The following is a 21,368-nucleotide window of genomic DNA, read 5'->3' as shown; positions in this document are numbered from 1 at the left end:
CCAGAAGTGTCCAAAAAAATTTTTTACCATTTATAAAATACATGATAGATTCTTATATTTCATTAGAGCAGCCCAAACAGATTAAAATACATTTCAAATGAGAATTCTATCCCTTCCATATTTTTCTACAACTATGACCACTTCTATGAGTTTTACACAGGTGATTGACTCTGGGCATCCTTCCCAGCATACACATATGCACACACACATCCAAAAGGAAGGATCTCAGGTCACTCGGCTAATCCCATCCCAATCTACTACCTTCCCACACATCAAATTTGGAAAAGACCTACAGAGCTCCATCCCCAAATGCTAATGGTCAGGCAACCCAAGTCACCTGTGCTGCTCCTCTCTGAGTTTCATCTTTTGAACTGGAGTAAAGACTGTGATAGGCAGACAGATTTGACTCCATGGAAATATTATAGATCAGGCTACATAGGCAATAATTAAATGGATTCCATTTTGCTTTGATACTCCACATTATGTAGGAAATGATTCTTCCATGAGAACACCCCACCTCTGTACCCATCAATAATTACTTAGCATGACATGTTTGGCAATACAAAATGACAATTCTTACATAATGAAAAATTGCTCTTCTTTATTCCTATTTTTCCTAAACAATGTACCGTGTTAACAGTGATGTCAACAGTGATTGTCTAGATGTTAGTACCCATTCTTTAACTTGTACCCAACTGAGGTCATTTGACCCACTTCTCCTTTTGCTTATGGTTTCAGATCACATGATGTTAGTTTGTACTTTTGAATTATAGCAACAGACACTTATGATTGATGTACTGACTTATAGTATAAAAACCCCTGCAACCCTGTAGTCAGGGCTGTTCTCCCAGAAGCCATTTTTGGGGCATTGTGTAAGACAATCAGTTGGTCAGCTAATAAAATCTCTCTGATTTGGACTTCTCAGTGGTGATTGGTTTGTTCTTAAATTGTGCTTCACAGCACAAGTTCCTTCTCTCCTGTACTATGGCCTCTGTTCTCACCTCCTCAGAGGTCCACTGACCAGCAGTTACAGCAGAAAATCCCAATACCCTGCACCTCCTTTTAATGCTCTAAGACTCTGATTATTACCTGACATTATTTTACTGTGCTCACTTATTTGTTCTTGTGTCACCACAAGTTTAATGAAGCTTCCATTTGTGAGCTGTGTGACCATGAGTGAGTTATCTTCTACATGGCTCAGCATCCCTGTCCTGCAAGTAGAGTATAAATGTGGCCCCTGCTCATGGTGTTTCTTTTGTGAATGAAGGAAGCAGGGATAGAAGTTGTAAACACATGAAACAAGCACATGCTGATCAATGGCCCCTGCTGTAATTAAATGTCACCATTATTAACTATCAATCCCATTTCACAACATGGGAAACATGGATCCCAGAAGAGTGAAGGAATTTAACCTAGTTCACCTGGTTAGTGGGCTCAGGCCTTCTCTGACCCCAGATTTCCTGTCTTCAAGCACAGCTGAGGACCAGAAAGGAAAAACTGCTACATGAAGAGCCAGCCACTGTAAAGCTGCTGAAGAGAGTTTCACAAATGGACAAAAGAGAAATAATTTTTCAAAGGAGCTGAGTCCTACAGCTGACACCTGGAGGACTGTAACATTTCACTTTCAGGCTGACTCCCTTCACTCAGGTGCAAAACTCTCAAGGAAACCTGTGCCAAAGAGTCAAGTTAGTAGTCAACACAGACAAAGAAGGATGCTCTGGAGGTGGTCAGACTGAATGGTGGGTGTATAAGCACTAAAATTCACAGATGGTAGTGTCACTTTTGTTTTAGATAAGACCATCTCTTCCCTGGGTCTCCATTCCCTGGTTACCACAACGGCAGCCTGGGTCCATACATGGGAAATCCTGTGTGCTGCAGGTAACATCCCCAGGAAATAGCATTTACACATCTCTTCACAGCTGTACAGATTCTACTCAGCCATAAAGAAGAATTGAATTATGTAATTTGTTGGTAATAAAAGAACCTGGAAAACATCATGCTAAGTGAAACAAGCCAGATTCAGATAATCAAGGATCAAGTGTTTTATATGTGAAAAGTAGAAAGAAAAATGGAATGAAGAAAAGAAAGATTTCAAAAAAGAGGAAAGGAAGAAGAGCAAAGTAGAGTCTCATGAGGATAGAAGAGGGGAGGGATAATTGAGGCATTGAGGAAAGAGACACTTCAAATTTTATTATGTATGTACATGAATATGTCAGAATATGTCAGAATGAATATACTACTAAGATAATTATAATATACTAACAAACATATATGTAATTATCTTACTAGTATGTTAGAACATAATAGTATTTGTTAGTACAAATATATATGTATATACATTTGTCACCACATTATAATTGTACAGTATATTGGTACCAGGGATTGAACCCAGGGGTTTTAAACAACTAAGCCATACTCCTAGTCTTTTGTTATATTTTATTTTGAGACAGAGTCTTGCTAAGTTGTTCAGGTTCTTAGAAAATTGCTGAGATTAGCTTTGAATCTGTGATCCTATTTCCTCAGAGTTCTGAGCAACTGGGAGTTAAAACATGCACCATTATGCCCACCTAAAGATATATTTTGAAAATCCATCTAAAAGAGAAAAGCACCTGACAAATTATAACCATAACTGAATTCTGCCAGATATTTTTACAACAACTGATGAGGGTTGATTTTGTAGCTCTGTTTGAGAGCACTTGCCCAGAATATGTGAGGCACTGAGTTCAACCCTCAGTACCACAAAAAAAAAAAAAAAAAAAAATTAAAAAATTAAAAAATTGTCATTCTACAACTAAAAAAAAATTTAAAAATTACTTATGATGCCAAGGTCAGATGCTATCTGGCAGAACAAGCTGGCCCACCTGACCCCCACATTGAGGTCAGACGCCATTGCTGAGTCTGTCTGCCTGCCCCCCTACTGCTGAGGGACACTGCACTTGCCTCTGTGCTGCCTCAGTGCACCCTCACTGGGGTTCCCCAGCTTCTTTGGAGTTTGCTGTATGCATTTTGAATTATTCCTGAGGGCATGGCCATCATCATTGGAAGGATAGCTCCCTTTCTGAGACACCTACAGGAGACTGGAGCCCCTTTGATAGGACTTAGGATTCAAGAAGAGGAGGTATTGAGAGACTCAGGACCAACTCAGAGCAGCTGGATAAGTTTCTCCCACTGGGCGAGTCTCTCTGGATGGGTCAGGAGTCCTGGAATGCAGGAAAATTTGTGGAGTAGAATTGCCCAGAGAGACTCCCCCACTGCAGTCATGAACCCAGATAACTGGGAACATTGTACAGGAGGACCACCCAACAAGAGGCTTTGGCACAGAGTGAGGGTCCTAGGCCTGGGCAGTAGATCCAGTCCCCAGGAAATGTAGAGGAGGGCTGCTCAAAGAGAGAGTCCCTCACAAGGCCAGGCCCCCCAGACCAGGTAGTAGTTCTGGGCCCAAGGAAATGTCGCAGAGGAGGGCTGCTCACGGACAGTCTCAATTGCAGGGCTATGCTACCTGGCCCAGGAGGTAGGTCCAGATCCCTGGGAACATTGCAGAGAAGGGTTGCCCAACCCAGGTGGTAGTTCTGGAAAAAAGGGAACTTCTTGGAGGAGAATTGCCCAGGAAGATGTCCCCACCCAGTGAGTCTTCCACACTGGTTGAGGCTTTCCTGTTGAGGGCCATCTTGGACAAGATGGCACCTGGCAGTGAGCCAAAGGGCACTGGCTACCGAAATAAGGAAGTACCCAAAATGGCTGCTTGCTTACTAGTTCCTTGGAGACTTATGACGTGTTAATGCCAGGCTCAAGGATTAGGTATCTAATATCATGCCATGCATGGACAGTTCATGATTTATATAGTGTTATGCTGGCATTCCTCTGCATGCTCTCCTGCACAAGAGAAAGCTTTGCTATAATTGGTTGATAAGCTAGGAGCCTGGGGGAGGAGAGAGGGAGAGAGACGAAGAAGGAAGATAGTGAGAACAAAGTAGACAGAGAAACAGGGAGAGCGCAATAAATCTTGTCAAACTAAAGATTAGTGGTGTCTCCTTTCTCCGCACCAGTTCCACTGGACAGAACAAGTGGTGGCCTGTATGGGAACTTCTTTCTCCTTCTGCATCCTCCCAGGTAAGTAACTTAAGGTAATCTATAGAAAAACTAAGTAACTTAAGGTAAGCTATAGGAAAACTAAGTAACTTAAGGTAAGCTAAAGGAAAACTGTAGGATAGCCTCCCGGAAATCTCTGGCCAGAGTGTATAAGGGGGAGGCCACATAGCCCCAGTAAAGGAGGCCACATAACCCTGGGAAAGGGGCCACATAACTCCAGAATGGGTTCAAGGATGTCAAAAAATCAAATGATAAGATCATACAAGGATGTACTTAAGGCTAATGGGACTGCCGTAAAACGATCTACTGTAACAGCATATGTAACCACATTGGCCAAGGTTAGTCCTTGGTTTTTGGAAGAGGGAGTCCTAAATACTCCACAATGGAAACATCATAAAGAGGATCTTATCAAAGCAGAAAAGCAATCCCCATTACCTAGAGGTACTTTTCCCATGTGGCAGCTCATTAAAGAATGTCTAACATCTGAGAAAGGCAGAATAAAAACTTTAGTAGAAGGAAATATGTGTCTGGAAGAGATAAAGGAGCAACTAAGTATAACTTCTCATAAAGAGGAAGAAGAGCAGGAGGGGTTTACCGGGGAGGAATTAGAAAGAGCATCAAGGACACGGTCACCCCCATCAGTTATGTCAGGAAGGAACACTAATCCCTTCCTGGAGGCAGCAGCCCCCCCCCAAGCAGCCTACCCCCTATATCCCCCAAAGTACCCTTGAGAGGAGTTAGTTCATGCTATAAATCAGATGGGTCTTTCACCCCAGGGAGAAGAAATCCCCATTAAAGAAAGCTCAGCAGTCCCACAAATTTTCCCTGTGCTAGAGGATCAAAATAGACAAAGATTCCACCAACCTCTAGATTTCAAAACAGTAAAAAATTTTAAGAAAGCAGTAGCTACATATGGTCCTCAGATCCCATTTACAATTAGTATGTTGGAATCAGTGGCGGGGCTAAATCTAGTGCTGGAAGATTGGAAAAGGCTATGTAAAACTGTACTATCGGGGGGGGGGCAGTACCTAGTGTGGAAAATTGCATGGCAGGAAGCCTCATTAGAAACAGCACACTGTAACGCTGCTGCAGGCTTTTCCCAAAGAAATGTAGAAATGCTAACAGGAGAAGAAAACTATGAAAGTATTCAACAGCAGATTATTTATGATCCTGGGGTGTACGCACAAATTGCGGCTGCTGCCACTAAGGCCTAGAAATTAATTTAAAGGACAGGAGATTTACAGGGACAGTTGTCCAAGGTGATTCAGATTTTGCAGATTTTGTTGATAGATTAATCCAAACTGCTGCTAGAGTATTTGGGGATTCAGAATGAGCAATGCCCTTAATAAAACAATTAGCTTATAAGCAAGCAAATAAATGGTGTAAAGAAACTATAAGACCATGGAAAAATAAAGATTTAAGTACCTATATAAAGGTCTGCAGGGATATCAATGATGCAGTCATAATAGGACAAGTAATAGCAGCTGCTCTTCATGGGCCAAATTGGGGGTCACTGAACCATTAAAGATAACATGGAAATCCAATAATCCTATCTGGGTCCCCCAGTGGCCACTTTCTAAAGAAAAAATAGAGGCGACCCAGGAAATAGTTAGTCAACAATTAAAGGAAAACCATATTATTTCTTCCACTTCCCCTTGGAATACACCCATTTCTGTCATAAAAAAGAAGTCTGGAAAATGGAAACTCTTACAAGATCTGAGAGCCATAAATTCCAGTATGCAGATTATGGGCCTGGTACAACTGGGTCTTTCCTCATTAGCTACTATTACAAAACATTGTCATATCATCTCTGTAGACATAAAAGATTGTTTCTTTTCCATTCCTGTGCATTCTGAGGATAGCCCTCAATTTGCCTTTTCCATTCCTTCTTTAAATAATGAAGGACCTAATACTAGATACCAATGGGTGGTCCTTCCCCAGGGAATGGCAAATAGTCCCACTATGTGTCAAATATATGTTGGCCAGGCTATATCACAGATTAGACAGAATTATAAACAACTTTATTGTCTCCATTATATGGATGATATTCTTTTAGCTCATAGGGAACAGGAGACTTTATTGAGGGTATTTGACAATATTATGAAAACCCTACAAAAATGGGGATTACATGTGGCCCCAGAAACGGTGCAAACCTGCAACTCTATTACCTTTCTAGGACATCAAATATTAGATACCTGTGTTAGGCCACAAAAAATTCAATTAGCCACAGAAAAGCTTAAGACTCTAAATAATTTCCAAAAATTATTAGGTGATATAAATTGGATAAGGCCAAATTTGGGAATCACCACTGGTCAACTTAAGCTTCTGTTTGATATTCTCCAAGGATATTCAGACCCTATATTTCCCAGAAATTTAACTCCTGAAGGTAGAAAAGCCTTGAGGTTAGTAGAACAAGCTTTAGAAAATGCTCATAGTGATAGAGTTGATCTATCCTTGCCTTTTATTCTCATAGTATTAGATTCTGAATATACTCCTACAGGTCTATAGTGGCAAACTGGACCCCTGATATGGATCCATTTGCCACTGTCCCCCAAAAATGTTGTTTCCCCATATCCTGTGATGGTGGCAAATCTAGTTGCATTAGGACTTAAGACAGCCCTTCCGAGTTTTTGGAGTTCATCCTCAGACAGTTATTGTCCTACACATGGCAAAACAGATAGAAATACTAGTTTACAATAATGAAGATTGGGCAATTGTCTATTGTTCCACCATGGTCACATTTGATAATCACTTGCCAAGTTCACCTATTGTCAGCTTCTTCAAAAGACATCCTGTTATTTTCCCTCAGGTTGTTAAGGCTGAACCTAACCCAGCAGCAAAACAATCTTTACAGATGGTTCCTCCTCCGGTACAACTATAGTAGTTTCTGATAAAGTACAGACTATTATTACTTCTCATAAGTCTGCTCAAAAACCTGAAATAGAAGCAATAATAACTGCCTTACAAACATTTCCTGAGAAACCTTTAAATATTTATACTGACAGTCTCTATATTGCCCAGCTTGTGCCCCAACTTGAGACAGCTGGACCGATTAGTCCTCAATCTACCTTACAACAATGCTTTTATCAAGTACAAACTCTTCTGTGGGCTCACAAAGAACCTTTATATATACACTTTCAGAGCACATTCAGGCTTACCTGGGCCTTTAGCTCAAGAAAATTCTACTACAGACTCAGCTACAGAAGATCCTCATGTGTTTAATATTGTATAAGAAGCAATTAATTCCCATAAAGATTTTCATGTTAATGCTACTACTCTCAAAATAAAATATAACCTTACAAAAGAACAAGCCAGAAATATAGTAAAACAGGGTTCTGCCTGTGCACCTCATTTATGTGTTCCTCATTTTGGAGTCAATCCTACGGGACTCCTTCCAAATTATCTATGGCAGATGGATGTCACCCATATCCCTGAATTTGGTACTTTAAGATTTGTACATGTAACTGTAGATACCTACTCAGTATATATATTTGCTACTGCCCATATAAGGGAAAAGACAAAAGATGTAATCAGTCATTGCCTTCAAACCTTTGCTACTATGGGAAGGCCAAAATCATTTAAAACAGATAATGGGCCTGCATATACTTCTTCTTCATTTCAACAGTTTTGCTCAAAGTTTAATATCTATCATTCTACAGGATTGCCCTACAATCCACAAGGACAAGCTATTGTGGAAAGTGCTAATCAAACTTTGAAAGTCTGCTTAACTAAACAAAAAGGGGGAATAGGGGCATTAGCCCTTCCCGAGAACAGACTTAACCTTGCTTTATTCACCCTCAATTTTTTAAATTTGGATGCTATGGGCTGTACTGCAGCTGATAGACATTTTAGTGGAAAGTTTGATGGTCATCCACAAGCAATGTGGAAAGACATCTTGACTGGGTCCTGGAAAGGACCTGACCCAGTATTAATTCAGAGGAAAGGATCTGTTTGTGTTTTTCCTCAGGACCAACAACAACCTATCTGGGTCCCAGCGTGCTTGGTAAGAACTATCCATAAGAAAGAAAATGGCACTGAAACACAAAATGATGGTGATGGTGGTAAGCCTGCTGTTGTTAGCTCTTCCAAAAACTTTTGGGGATATATCACTCATGACGCACAAGTTTTCCCTCAATTATTTCCTAGTACAGAACTTCTAGGTATCCCTTATCTACCAGCTAATTCCACTGTAAAACCACTGAATACTAGTCTAAATTTCAAGGGGTAGTCTTTGCTTCTTCTGGTTAGCCACCTCAGAAACCACCAATGGTATCTTGCCCTGTGTGCAGCTTGCTTCCAATTGGAATCTTTCTTATGGGTATTATCAAGGAGAGTAATATTAAGGCCTGGCTTTAAATAAAACCAAGGCCATTGGTAGTGTAAATTATACACAACAGCCTAGATGGGGTCCCACTTGTACAACAATTTCTAATGGCAATGTTGGATCTATTAAATGGGATAGGTGTCAAGGGGATGTTATGGCTTACAAGGTGACTCCTTACTTTTCCTTTGGGCCATTTGCCATAGATTGGGAAACTGTTAATGAAATATTGGAAAATGCAAATGCATCATATAGATATGCTGCTATAGATACTGATTTTGCTACCAATGACTATTCTCCTCTTTCCATGTGGTCTCTTTGTGGTGTGTCTGCTTGTATGGACATTAGTCTGATTAGTATGATACAGGGAGGCAGTCTTTCTATCTCTCCACAAAGGTGCAGAATAATGCAAGCCTATATAAAGGGAGTTGATACCCCTGTTTACAGTTATACAGGGTGCATGGCCAATTACTCTTCCTTTTATCAATCTTTCCCCCCTACTCTCATATGTGTCACATCTCTGTTTGTGTTCATTCTGTCTAACATTTCTAAGTTTAATATTAACATTACTAATAACAATGATAATGATACTGAGGTCATTAACTACACTAACCAAGAGTGTTATGTATCTAGTTGTTGGGATGCTTCATTATTTCCTCTGGCTGTGATTGCCAGAATTCCTAAATTTATTCAAGTCCCAGTGACCTTAAATCATAGTGAGTGAAATTTCCTACCTGTGAGAGCAAAAAGAGATTTTGGTATCTCAGCTATTATAGCCATCGCTGTTGCTGTGGTGGCTGCTGTGGCTGCTGCCACTGCTGCTGGACTTGCCATAGGAGCTGCTATTCCTACTGCTCATGTGCTCAACAATCTGTCATGAGCCACTGCTGAAGCATTGACAGCCAGGAAAACATCAATACACATCTCTCCACAGGAATCCTGATTCTAAACCAAAGAGTGGACTCATTACAAGAACAAGTGGACATGTTGACTGTTACCACACAGACAGGCTGTCTAGTGCATGCCCAAACATTATGTGTTACCCCTATACCCTATTCTAATATTACTGCTGCTGCAAATCTGTCCAAACAGCTTGGAAGCATGCTTAATGGGACATGGACTAAAGAGTTTACTAATTTGACTACCTTATTAAGGAATTCTATATTTGTGATAAATAGTACTCAGGTCAAGGTCCCTGGTATACCAGAAGTTATTAGTTTCTTACATTCAGCATTATAATTTGGTAAACAATGGATGGAAATTTTGCTATGATGGGATTGTTGTTCTTGCTTTTATTATTACTACTCAGATATCTGCTGTCTTTAAGGAGTCATCAAAGACAGCAAGTCTTAGTGGTATGGCAAGCCCTTTGGCCATGGATCAGGGCTCTTATTCACAGATTTGGCTCTCCCAATTTCAGGACTGGTAGTCAAAGATGGGTAAACACAGGGTGGACTTTATATCAACCTAAGACAGGGATCAAATCATGCCAACAGCTCTTTGACTCCCAATGATGTGTAAGGATAAAGTGTGACTCTGGTACCTAAGACAGGCACAGTCGCTGTTCTTTTCTTTTAATAAAATAAAGGGGGAGCTGTTTAGGGCCATCTTGGACAAGATGGCACCTGGTAGTGAGCCAAAGGGCACTGGATGCCAAAATAAGGAAGTACCTAAAAGGCTGGTTTTGCTGTTACTAGTTCCTTGGAGACTTTTGACGTGTTAACACCAGGCTCAAGGATTGGCTATCTAAAATCATGCCACATGTGGACAGCTCGTGATTTAGATAGTTTTATACTGGGCATTTCCATGAATGCTCTCCTGTGTGAGAGAAAGCTTTGTTATGACTGGCTGATAAGCTAGGAGTGGGGGAGAGGAGAGGAGAGGAAGGGGAGAGAAAAGAAGAAGAAAGCAGGAGACAGAGAAATAGGGAGGATGCAATAAATCTCATCAAACTAAAGATTAGTGGTGTCTCCTTTCTCCATGCCAGTTCCGCTGGACAGAACACCCAGTGATTATTAAATCTCCACTGGAGCTATTATTTCATGAATATTAATGCAAATTTATGGCATCTGGTACACTTCTGACAGTACTAAAACATTTAGTTTGATAGAACTTAGTTTCTAAAAGAATGCTGCAATTAATACCATAAAGATCTCTGTTTGACAGGTTATTGAAATATACTTGTTGAAGAGCTCTGTAATGTCAAGTATTTCTACAGCTGAGGTTTTTTTAATTTATTTATTTGTTGAATTATTTGCTTTATTTTGTTTTTATTTTAATTTTTATTGGTGCATTATAATGATACAGAACTTTGGAATTCACCATTATGTATTCATACATGCACACAATAGAAATCGATGACAGCTCAAGTTTTAAAAATGATTTAAATTGAATTAAAGTAAAATTGTATTTCACAGAAATCACGTGAGTGAAGGTAGTTTGAGAGCTATTTTTAAATGTTAGTTATTAAGTGATAATTTGTGTCTACTTAATATTGTTTGACCCACCATCTCAGCAGGCTGAGGCAAGTTCGAAGCCAGTGACAGCAACATAGTGTGGTTCCAGTGAGCTTAGTCAGATGGTGTCTCAAAATAAAAAATAAAAAGAATTGGGAATGTGGCTAAGTGATTAAAAACAACTGTATTCAATTCCTGGCACCAAAAATAAAACAAAATTTTATTCTTTGTAATCTTTCACACTGGAAAGCTTATTTTTAGAGGAAGAAACAAACAAAAACAGACTTATACTGTTATCAGTACATATCAGTCTCATGTTACCCTTTTTTTGTGAACCATAAAGCTCAAAGATGAGTGTGACTTTGGTATTTTACTATGTGTTCCTGGGATTACTGTGGGACCAACTGAAAAGTGTTGGATGAATGGAGAATTTTTTGAACTTCAATATTTTTCATCTTGATCATTGTTTTTCTTTATGATTTATTTTTACTGAGACTGAGAATAGGAAAACAAGGCCATATTTTATACAAGAACTTTACAGATCAATGGGAATATTACAGTAAATTTCACTTAACCAGGAATTTATTACATCTATCATATTACAGTTACCTTTTTCTAATAATGCTATATAATATTGTTTCAGAAAATTCCAATTTCAAAAGTTTTACCTAAATACCTGTGTCAAGTCCGAATTCTTAAATGGTGCAGAATTTGTGAGTGATTGACATTTTTGCTTTCCCTTAGAATCTTACATTACAGAACTTCTGCCATAAAAGAAATTATACTCATATGCTTGATTTTCACATGAAAATTCCTTTTTACTATGTGACTGCAAAGATTTTAGAATACCATGTAATTTACATGGATGACATTTAAATAAATGCACCACACTCTCCAAGAAATATTGTCCCAGCAGAACACTGACCATATTTTCCAGCATAAAATTCAGAGTTTGTCCTCTTGAGTCTGGAGAAATGTTATATTTGATTTATAATGCATATAACATCTTAGAGACCATGTTTCATTGGGTTGGATACTTGTTCTTTAATTAAAACCTTAACATGGAGCAAGAAGGTCTACTTTAATTGAACTTCTATTTACTATTCTGAATATAATGAATTAAAAATAGAAAAAAGTGATCTATGCTCTTGGTATCATTTCTGGAATATTCTAGCAGAGGCTAGTTATTCTTACTTGAGGATTAAAACAATTTGATATATATAGGCACATCACAGCATTCAATGGGCAGAAGTAAATATATTTAGTTTTTTTCTGAATGTAAACATTCTACGATGTTGAAAATTTCTTTTTTTTTTTTTTTTTGGTATCAGAGATTGAATCCACAGGTACTTAAACAGTGAGCCACATCACCAGTCCTACTTAATATTTTATTTCTAGTCATGGTCTTGCCAAATTATATAGAACCTAGCTAAATTTCTGAGGCTGGTCTTGAAGTTTTGATCATCCTGCTTCAGGATCCTGGGATGCATGGATTACAGACATGCACCACCACACCCTGCAGTAATTTCAAATTTATATCCTCTCTTTTCAGGCAAAAATGGAGGAGATCTGTTATTAAAAAGGTTGAATTGATTCTCCCAAATCCCATGCATGAAGAAGTATATGATATGAAAAATAGAAGCCACCATTTTTAGAGTTCATTATGTGCCACAAACATTTCCAAGGTTTGTGTGCATAATTTATTTTCTTCACACAAAATATCTCTAGGATATACATACCATGACTATTTATGTTGATAGCTGGGATGATTAGTCCTCAGCACCAAAGAGTGCTTAAACCTAAACTATTGGAAATGACAGCTCATATACATATTCAATCCCTCTGCCTTCAGGCTTCACACCAACATTTTCTTGTTTATATATTATAAATATTTGGTCTGACACTAAATAAGAAAGAATTAACATGGTATTAACATGAAATAACTCTCTGCATGTCTCATCTGTGGACACTCTGTGTTTTGGAGGGACTCATTTCTAGTTTCCTTCAATCAGCCAAGCTCACATTCGTCCAAAACTGTGGGCCTACTATTATGTACCTGAAAAAAAGAAGCACAGAAAAATCAAGTGATACTCTGCCTTGCCCCAGAAAATCTCAGGCATGAGGTAACAGGAAGGAATCATATTCTCAAATATATGGCAATGCTTTACTGTTTTTCATTTTTCTTTTGTTACCAGGTATTGAACACAGGAGTGCTCAACACAGAGTCACATCACCAGTTCATTTTATTATTCAATTTGAGAAAGGGTATCTCTAAGTTGCTTAGGACCAGACTAAATTGCTGAGACTGGTCTACAACTTACAATTCTCCCATGTCAGACAACCAATTCACTGAGATTAACAGAGTCTACCACGTTCTTGACTGATAATTCCTAATGTACAAGAAAATGGAAGTACCATTATGTATACCATTGTGGAGGCCTCAGTGGCAGATAGAAGTCAGTAAAGACTGGGAGGTTTGGGGACAAGGGAGAGTATGGGGATGGGTTCTGACTGGTGTGAGGTGGAACTCATATTTTATTTGTTTTTTGGATTTTGTGCTAAGGCATGCTTGGTGGTAAAGTGCACCAGCACCAAGTGACCTCCAGGACTTTTTACTGTGTACTTAGAGACAGGCTCCTACTGAGATGCCCACACTGACTTCAATCTTGTGGTCTTCCTGCCTCAGCCTCTCATGTCACTGGGATTTCAGGCACCACTGTGCCCAGCACCAGAATTGAGATTTCACATAGAATTAAGATACATTTGGATGAATACTTTTTATTTTCCTGATGACAGGAAACAGACATTTTTTCTAATTTGTCTCCTAAGGTGTTCACAGTAGTATTTTCCCTCATAACATAAGCAAAAACAACAACCTGTACAGTGATACTCACCTAAGAAACACTGTATATTCTGAAATTGGCATTGGGATTGTGTCCAATATCATTCTTCTTTTCTTCCATATATCTTTGTGCTTCACAAGGCACAGACCTAAGCCCACTGACCTGTCCATTGGTCTCTTAGCACTAATTCACCTGGTAATGCTGCTCATCAATGGGTTCATAGCTGCTGACATTTTTACACCTCAAGGGGGAAGATGGGGTGACCTGACACGTAAATTACTTATCTACCTGTACAGGTTGCTTAGGGTTTTCTCCATGTGTACCACCTGCCTACTGAGTGTCCTCCAGGCCATCACCCTCAGCCCTAGAAACTCATGTTTGGCAAAGTTCAAACATAAATCCTCACATAGAAACCTGTTTTTCCTTCTTTTCCTGTGTGTCATCAATTCATTCTTTGGTAGCCACCTCTTAATCTCCATTATTGCTACCCCCCATTTGACCTCAGACAACTTAATTTATATCACAGAATCCTGCTCTCTTTTGCCCATAAGCTTCTTTCTGGGACACATGTTTGCCACCATGTTGACCTTCAGGGAAGCCACACTTATAGGAATAATGACCATCTCAAATGGATACATGGTGGCTCTCTTGTGCAGGCATAAGAGACTGTCCCAGCATCTTCACAGCACCAGACTCTCTCCAATATTATCCCCAGAACTGAGGGCTACATAGACAATCCTTCTGCTCTTGAGTTGCTTTGTGGTCATGTCCATTATGGACAGCATTATCAACTATGAGAGAATTACACTGAATGATGATCCAATTTTCTACTGTATCCAGGTTCTTGTGACCCATAGCTATGCCTCATTCAGTCCTTTGGTGTTTATTGTCACTGAAAAACATATAATTAGTGTTTTGAGATATGTGTGGGGGAATACATGAAATATTTGATTAGCCAGTGAGAGATAATTTCTTTTAAATTAGAAAAAGTGCTTTCTTTGGAATGGTTTATCAAGGCAGTTTTGGTATAACTGCAATATCAAGTTGTGCTTCTTCTGTTAAACCCATCTAGTTTTATATGTGTTGATGGCATGTCCATAAAATAAAATTAAACCACAGGCCTCTTTGAGACATGACCAGGGTTTGATTTCTCTTACTGGGTTCTAAAGTGGGTCTTGTGGGGTGGATGTCAATTTTCTTGATTGGGTATTCTGAAACTATTTTCAGATACAATATTACCAATGGTTTTCCATAATTGCATTTTCTTAGTTATCTGTAATTTTCCAAACTAGATATGTAAACATTTTACCATAACATACCACATGATCCAACACACACGCACACTTGCATACTACATTCAGGGTGTTAAAATGGCATTTCTGTACCATTGCTCATGTAATCAAGTTTTAAATATTCAAAGGTGGAAACAACTCAGTGTGAAAAACCATAAGAATATAAAGACAACGCATGGCTTCTGCACACTCTGGAATATTATTACCTCTTCAAATGAAGAAAATTCTTGCCACGGTGTCACATAGTCGAGCCCTAGAGTTATTCTACTCAGTGAAGTGAGTCAGGCACAAAAGAACAAATACTGTATAAATGTACTTAAATGTGGCAGAAGTTGGAATAGGTAAATTGATAGACATAGAAAAAGAATGGGATTCTAGAGACCCAAAAAAGTGAGCAGTGGGAGACTTTCATTTGTTACATGCAGAATTTCTATTCAGAAAGAAGAAAAGTGCTTAAAATTGATGGTGTTAAAAGTTGTGCAAAATGGGAATAGATTCAATGCCACTTAATACTACACTGAATAAATGGTCACAATGTTTATGTTATAGATATTTTATCACAATAAAAGGATTTTCAATGATTTTAACCTAGTTGTGGAATATATTCTTTCCAAAATTAAAAAGTAAGTGATAAGATTGTAAATATGCCACACTGTAATTTGGTGAACTTTAAAACATAGAGCTAATGTGACCCAATGATTTGAAAATGGGTTTGAAAATTTCAAATCTTATTCTCAATTTCAACCAAGAATGATGTTCTTCAAATGAATTCTGTTAAGTACATCTCTGTGCTACTCAGACTTTGAAAGAATTTAAGAATGGCAGTAGATCATTCTAATGTTATGGTTTCTTCAATGAAATGTAGATGAGGTCAAAACATCAAATTTAAGCATGAAGTCAGACATGAAAATTTTCCTAATCATGACATCAGTGTTCTAATAATTATACACTTGGAATACATTCTATTTAAATTAGAAGAATTAGTCAAATATAAATTACTCTCAAATGAAATGCCTATAGAAAAAATGTAAGAGGTGATGGAAGCAAAGTATAAAAATATAAAAACTAAAAAAACAACTGAAAAGGAACACAGAAAACAGGAGAAAAGGGACCAAAGAATTTCAGTACTAAAAACAATGAACAAAATGTCCATCTAAGTCTTTATCAATAACTATTATGAATAAATGTAGCTACCCATGAATTGATACAGGGTGGTTAAATAAACACACCTAATAAAATACCAGTATGAACTCTGTAAAATATGAACACTCTAGGTGGAAGGACATAGACAGGATGACAGTACAGGAAATGTTGCACCTTGCAGAGGAAAAGCAAGATAGCATGAGCACCTGAAAATGAGAGCTTTGACTTTAGATCACAAATGGTCAGAGATGAAGGCCATCACCTACTGACAAGGACATCAACCCATCAAGAAGGTTTCACGGTTACAAATGTCTAATATAATTTCAATCTTCAAAATCAATAAAAAATTAACAGAATTCAAGATGAATGAACAACAATATAACAAAGAAATCAATTTTATACTTCACATCAAGGTGTAGCTCTAAACAGTACTAGGACAAAAGTACCTAAGAGATAAATAAACATCCCACCAACAACAGATTACACTATTCTGATGTGCTTAGGGCAGTGCTCAGAAGAGGACACATACCAGGTCACAAACAAGACTCCTTAATCTTAGAAACACTGAGATCACATCAAGTACATGTACAAGCATAATAGAATGAAAAGAAAATCAATGAAAGACAAAATTGTAAATAATAAAAGTGTGGAAATTATACAACACCTTTTACCCAATCATGCGAAAAAAAATCAACAGTGAAATCAGATAATTTCTTGAGAAAAACAGGAATCAATGTACAACATACTAGATTTTGGGGGATGAATCAAGGGGAGTATCAAGTATTGTAGAACTGCACATTTCCATATTACAAAAAATGAGATGAAATATTTTATTTTCAATGTCTGAGATTCTGTCTTCCAGGTGTTCTAGCCTATTGGTTATGCTTTCTATTGAGTTTTTAATTTGGTTTATTGTTTCCTTCATTTCAAGAATTTGTTGGTTTTTTTTCTTTTTCAGAATCTCCATCTCTTTATTGAAATGATCCTTTGCTTCCTGCTTTTGCTCTTTTAACTGTTGATTGGTGCAATCATTCAATACCTGCATTTGTTCTACCATCTCATGATTTGCTTCGCTGATCATTTTAATTATGTACATTCTGAACTCCCTTTATGACATTTCTTCTGCCATGCTGTCACTGGATTTTATTGATGTAACATCTAGGTTTGTTTGGCACACTTTCTTCCCTTGTTTTCTCATATTGTTCATGTATCTTCCCCTCTAGGAGTGCAAATCTGAGATATTGCAGTTTTCCTCCTATAGACTTATAGTGTCCCTGTATGTTTCCAATAACTCACCTTGAAGTGAGAGATGAATATTAGCAGCACACCATACAAACAATATGCATCCTTAACTCAGATATTTTCTTTTAAGATATAACCATATTATCATAATAAACAGATTATTTGTTTGATTAATATCTACAGCTTAGCCAATACGTTTGCAATAAGGACCATGGTTTCTAACATTGAACAAAAAGGATTGGGGAGCATGTAGGATATAATGTTAATGAGATAAGAAGTGTGTCTATAGAGGTACTACATCATAGGAGTAGTGGAAGCAGAATTCAAAGAAATTGGTTGTTAGCATGTGAAAAGGGACAAAAAGTCTCCAAGGAGACAGATAGATAAGAGGAAAATAGGATGAGAAAATATTAATAAAAGAAAAAAATGTAGGTATAATACAAATAATCATAATATTACTACTAATAAAAAATTCTACAATAAAACTATACAATACTGTTTAACCTCCTAGTCTTCAGTAGCCTGATGTCTTGGAGGAACTTGATAATGTAGTGACCCAAGATGGGTGCTGCCCCTCTAGGAATGGTGGCCTGCAGGAGGGGTATAATTCCTGCTAGTGGACAGAGGTGCCTCCATATGTTGAGAGATGGTCAGCTGCAGCATGGGCACTAGACTGTGGGCTGGGTCCTGACTGATCTGGGCCTGGGTATCTGGGCTGGAACTCCTGGATGTGGAAGTCTCTGGGTCTCTGGGCCTCCCTCCCTGGAGCCTCTACATTCTCTTACTAAAGAGTGGTAGAGCATGTGCATAGCATGTGCAAGGCTCAGGGTTCCTTGATTCTTAATGCAATGATTCCAGGGCATAGGCCAAGAAGTACAGGCAGGTAAGAATCTGATGGTTCAGAATATGCTCCACTCAACTAGTCCATAATTTCATAAAACTACTTTCTCCTGTGCTGATGACCCTTTTAAACTCCAGTCAAGAATGATGGCATGTCAGGGACCAAGAAGAAGTTCTCATTCTGAGAACATTCTGACCTTTATGATAAGCAGCAGCCCAGGGAACATTTTGCGGTTGCCTCCCCTGCGCAAACACCCTGCAGCTGACTCAGGCACCCTGCAGCTGATGCACGCTCCTCCCCCCTCCCGGCTGATAGTTCTGCCTATGGCGCCACCCCCACTTCTCTTCTGGGATTTCACCTTCCCGCCGGTGTGAACTTGCACCTTATCAGGAGCCCAAAAGAAAAACACAGCCAACCAGCCTGCGTCTCATCATACCCCTCATTCCCTCAGCATAAATACCCGTGATAACAATAAAAATTTGCAGCTTGATCAGAATTCCTGTCTTGCTGTCACTCCCTGTGTCTCTTGTCCCTTTCATTCCTTCTGTCTTAGGTTCGCTGTCCTCCATTGATGTCCCGTGGGTAGGGACAGAAATGGGTAAACAAAACCTTTGTACAGCTGCTGATAAGAATATAAATTTGGAAATATTTTTTCAAAAATAGTTTGCAAAGTCATTTAAAAAAAATTAAAACTAATATGTGATTCAGTAATAACTGTGAGTATACATCTAAAAGAGTTGGAATCATTCTGTCAAAGAAATAGCTAAACTTCATTTTCATTGCAGCACTATTCATGGTAGCAAAAATTTAAAAAAAAAAAGTCGTTTAGAAGAATATTGTTTTCTTGGTACAGAGGAATAAACCCAGGGGCATTTAGACACTGAACCACATCCCCAGCACATTTTTGTGTTTCATTTAGAGACAGGGTCTTGCTGAGTTGCTAACTGCCTGGATAAATTGATGCAGCTGGCTTTGAATTGTGTTCCTCCTGCCTCAGCCTCCTGGTCACTGCAATGATATTTAGAGTTATTTAAAATCAAGACATTCCTCACAGATTTAGGGCATCCAGCTACTCTCTTGAGACTCCACCCAATAATTCAAACTGCTCTCCAAGAGGACAAGACCCAGAGGCTGATATTCACTACATACTTCATGGACAGAGCAGATGTGGGCATCTGATATGGGTCAGTTCTGAAGTACAGTACTGGGAAGACATGAGAGGTTGAGATGAGGAAGCATCACACAGTAAATTCTTCACTGATGAATCTAACACAAAATATTGTGACAATGTGTCTGTGCCTTGGAAGACAGAGGGACAAAAGGCACACACAGTTTGTTCAAATGCTCAAGTAATACTTCCCTACTTCCCTCCCACATAAATTGTTCATAAACATGAAACAAAAAGTTCAACATGTGCCATCCAGTATTTGAAGAAGTAACAAAATATTTCATCCAATTGAAACTAGCATGGGAAACAAATTGATAATGTTGAAAGGGAAAATTGGCATTGGGAATGTGAACTGGAGCTGAAAATTTAGAAAATTTTTCTTACTATATTCACAAATAAACCATACAGTATTTCACAATCATGAAAATCTACAAGAAATGGCAACTCATAGGAGATATATTCCATGCTTGAATAATTATACCAAAATGAATTGTCATGTGCAACTAAAAAGAACCAAATAAAAAAATAAAATTTAGTAATTCACTCATAGACCAACGAATAGCTGGGATGGGAGCCCAGAGTTCTGGATTTGAGATGCTGCTTCCTGAATATTCAGCTAGCTCAGCAGGAAGGAGGAACTGAGGCCTCTAGGGACCACAGCTCCTTTCATGCAGGAACACCATGGAGTCGGGTTCCACCTTTCACCATCTTCTCTGTCTTCAGCACACAGCCTGTGGAGATGCTGGGCTGCCAGCACAAGGACACTCTTATCCTCCTCTAAAGACCCTCACATTCTGCTCTCAACCCCAGGAGATGCTGGACTGCCAGCACCCTGATGTCCTCATGGGGCTTCAGGCAGAGTCTGAGGACACTGTGCACTCATGTGATAAGATGCACAGGGTCCAGCTACCGAACTCACTAGATGTAGACGTGGGGACTGAGGGCTGAGCCCCACAGAGGAAGACGATGGCGGCAGACTGAGAGGACCAGGAGCAGCCCCACCGCCATTTCCACTCCCGCCACTGCCAGTCCCAAGGGCTTGGGCTTCGCCCCATCTCCAGCTGCCTGAAGCACACTCACCATTTCCTGGTCTTCACTCTGCCCCATGTTCTCCCTCAGAGTCTCTCCTTCCCTGTGTTGCACAGAAACCTGGGGCTTCTGAGAACAGGAGGAAAAGCCAGAAGTGGATCCAGAGAATGGTGGCTCCAAGACAAAGGCCAACTTTAGGTTTCAGAAGCCCGCCCTCCTAGCTGGTTGCATGTGGGTTGGACAGTTCTCACTCCCGGGCCTCTGATTGGACAGGTGCTCAGGCCTCGCCCCCTGACTCTGAGCCTAGTGAACCATCTCTGAGTGACAGTTGAATGTGGCCAATCCAGGAATTACTGAGAACAGATCACAGACTTTGGGCTATTGCTTTTGGTTTTTGGGATACTAGAGACTCAACCCAAGGGCACTTTACACTGAAGCTAATTCCCACTCCTTTCTAATGTTTAGACAGGGTCTCATGAATTTGCCTGGGCTGGCCTCAAGATCAGAGGCATGTGCCACCACACCTGGCTTTAGTTTTTGTGTTTTGACTTGCTGTGAATTGAACCTAGAGCTTCAGCTTGCAGCTACTTTAAGGCAGGGTTTCCTTGCAGTAGTGCAGCCTAACCTAGAGAGGAGGAAATTTATATTTATCATTGTATATATGGTCATAATGACTTAAGAATTATGTACGTACATATGGTTCATGAATGCAAATGATATAATGGAATTTATTTTAAGATCCAAATAATGTTTCTGTTATCTGGTCTTATGTGAATGCTGGTGTTGTTTTATTGGGGAGGCCAGGGAGCGGCACTCAGTGAGTGGTCCCAGGGGTCACAAACCACTAAGTCACATTCCCTATTCTTTTTATATTTTATTTAGAGACAAGGTGTTGGCTAAGTTGCTGAAGGCCTTGCTCAGTTGCTGAGACTGGCTTTGAACTT

At 39.2% G+C, this 21,368-nt stretch overlaps 1 pseudogene; it reads left to right on the top strand.

Moving 5' to 3' along the window:
• The window catches only part of LOC124971148 (vomeronasal type-1 receptor 48-like), a 135,356-nt pseudogene extending 120,705 nt beyond the window's left edge, over window positions 1-14,651 (top strand).
• The last annotated feature ends 6,717 nt before the right edge of the window (window positions 14,652-21,368 follow it).

The sequence above is a fragment of the Sciurus carolinensis genome, chromosome 19 (genome assembly GCF_902686445.1).
Source record: "Sciurus carolinensis chromosome 19, mSciCar1.2, whole genome shotgun sequence".
Lineage (NCBI taxonomy): Eukaryota > Metazoa > Chordata > Mammalia > Rodentia > Sciuridae > Sciurus > Sciurus carolinensis.
This window is presented reverse-complemented; position numbering and strand designations above follow the sequence as displayed.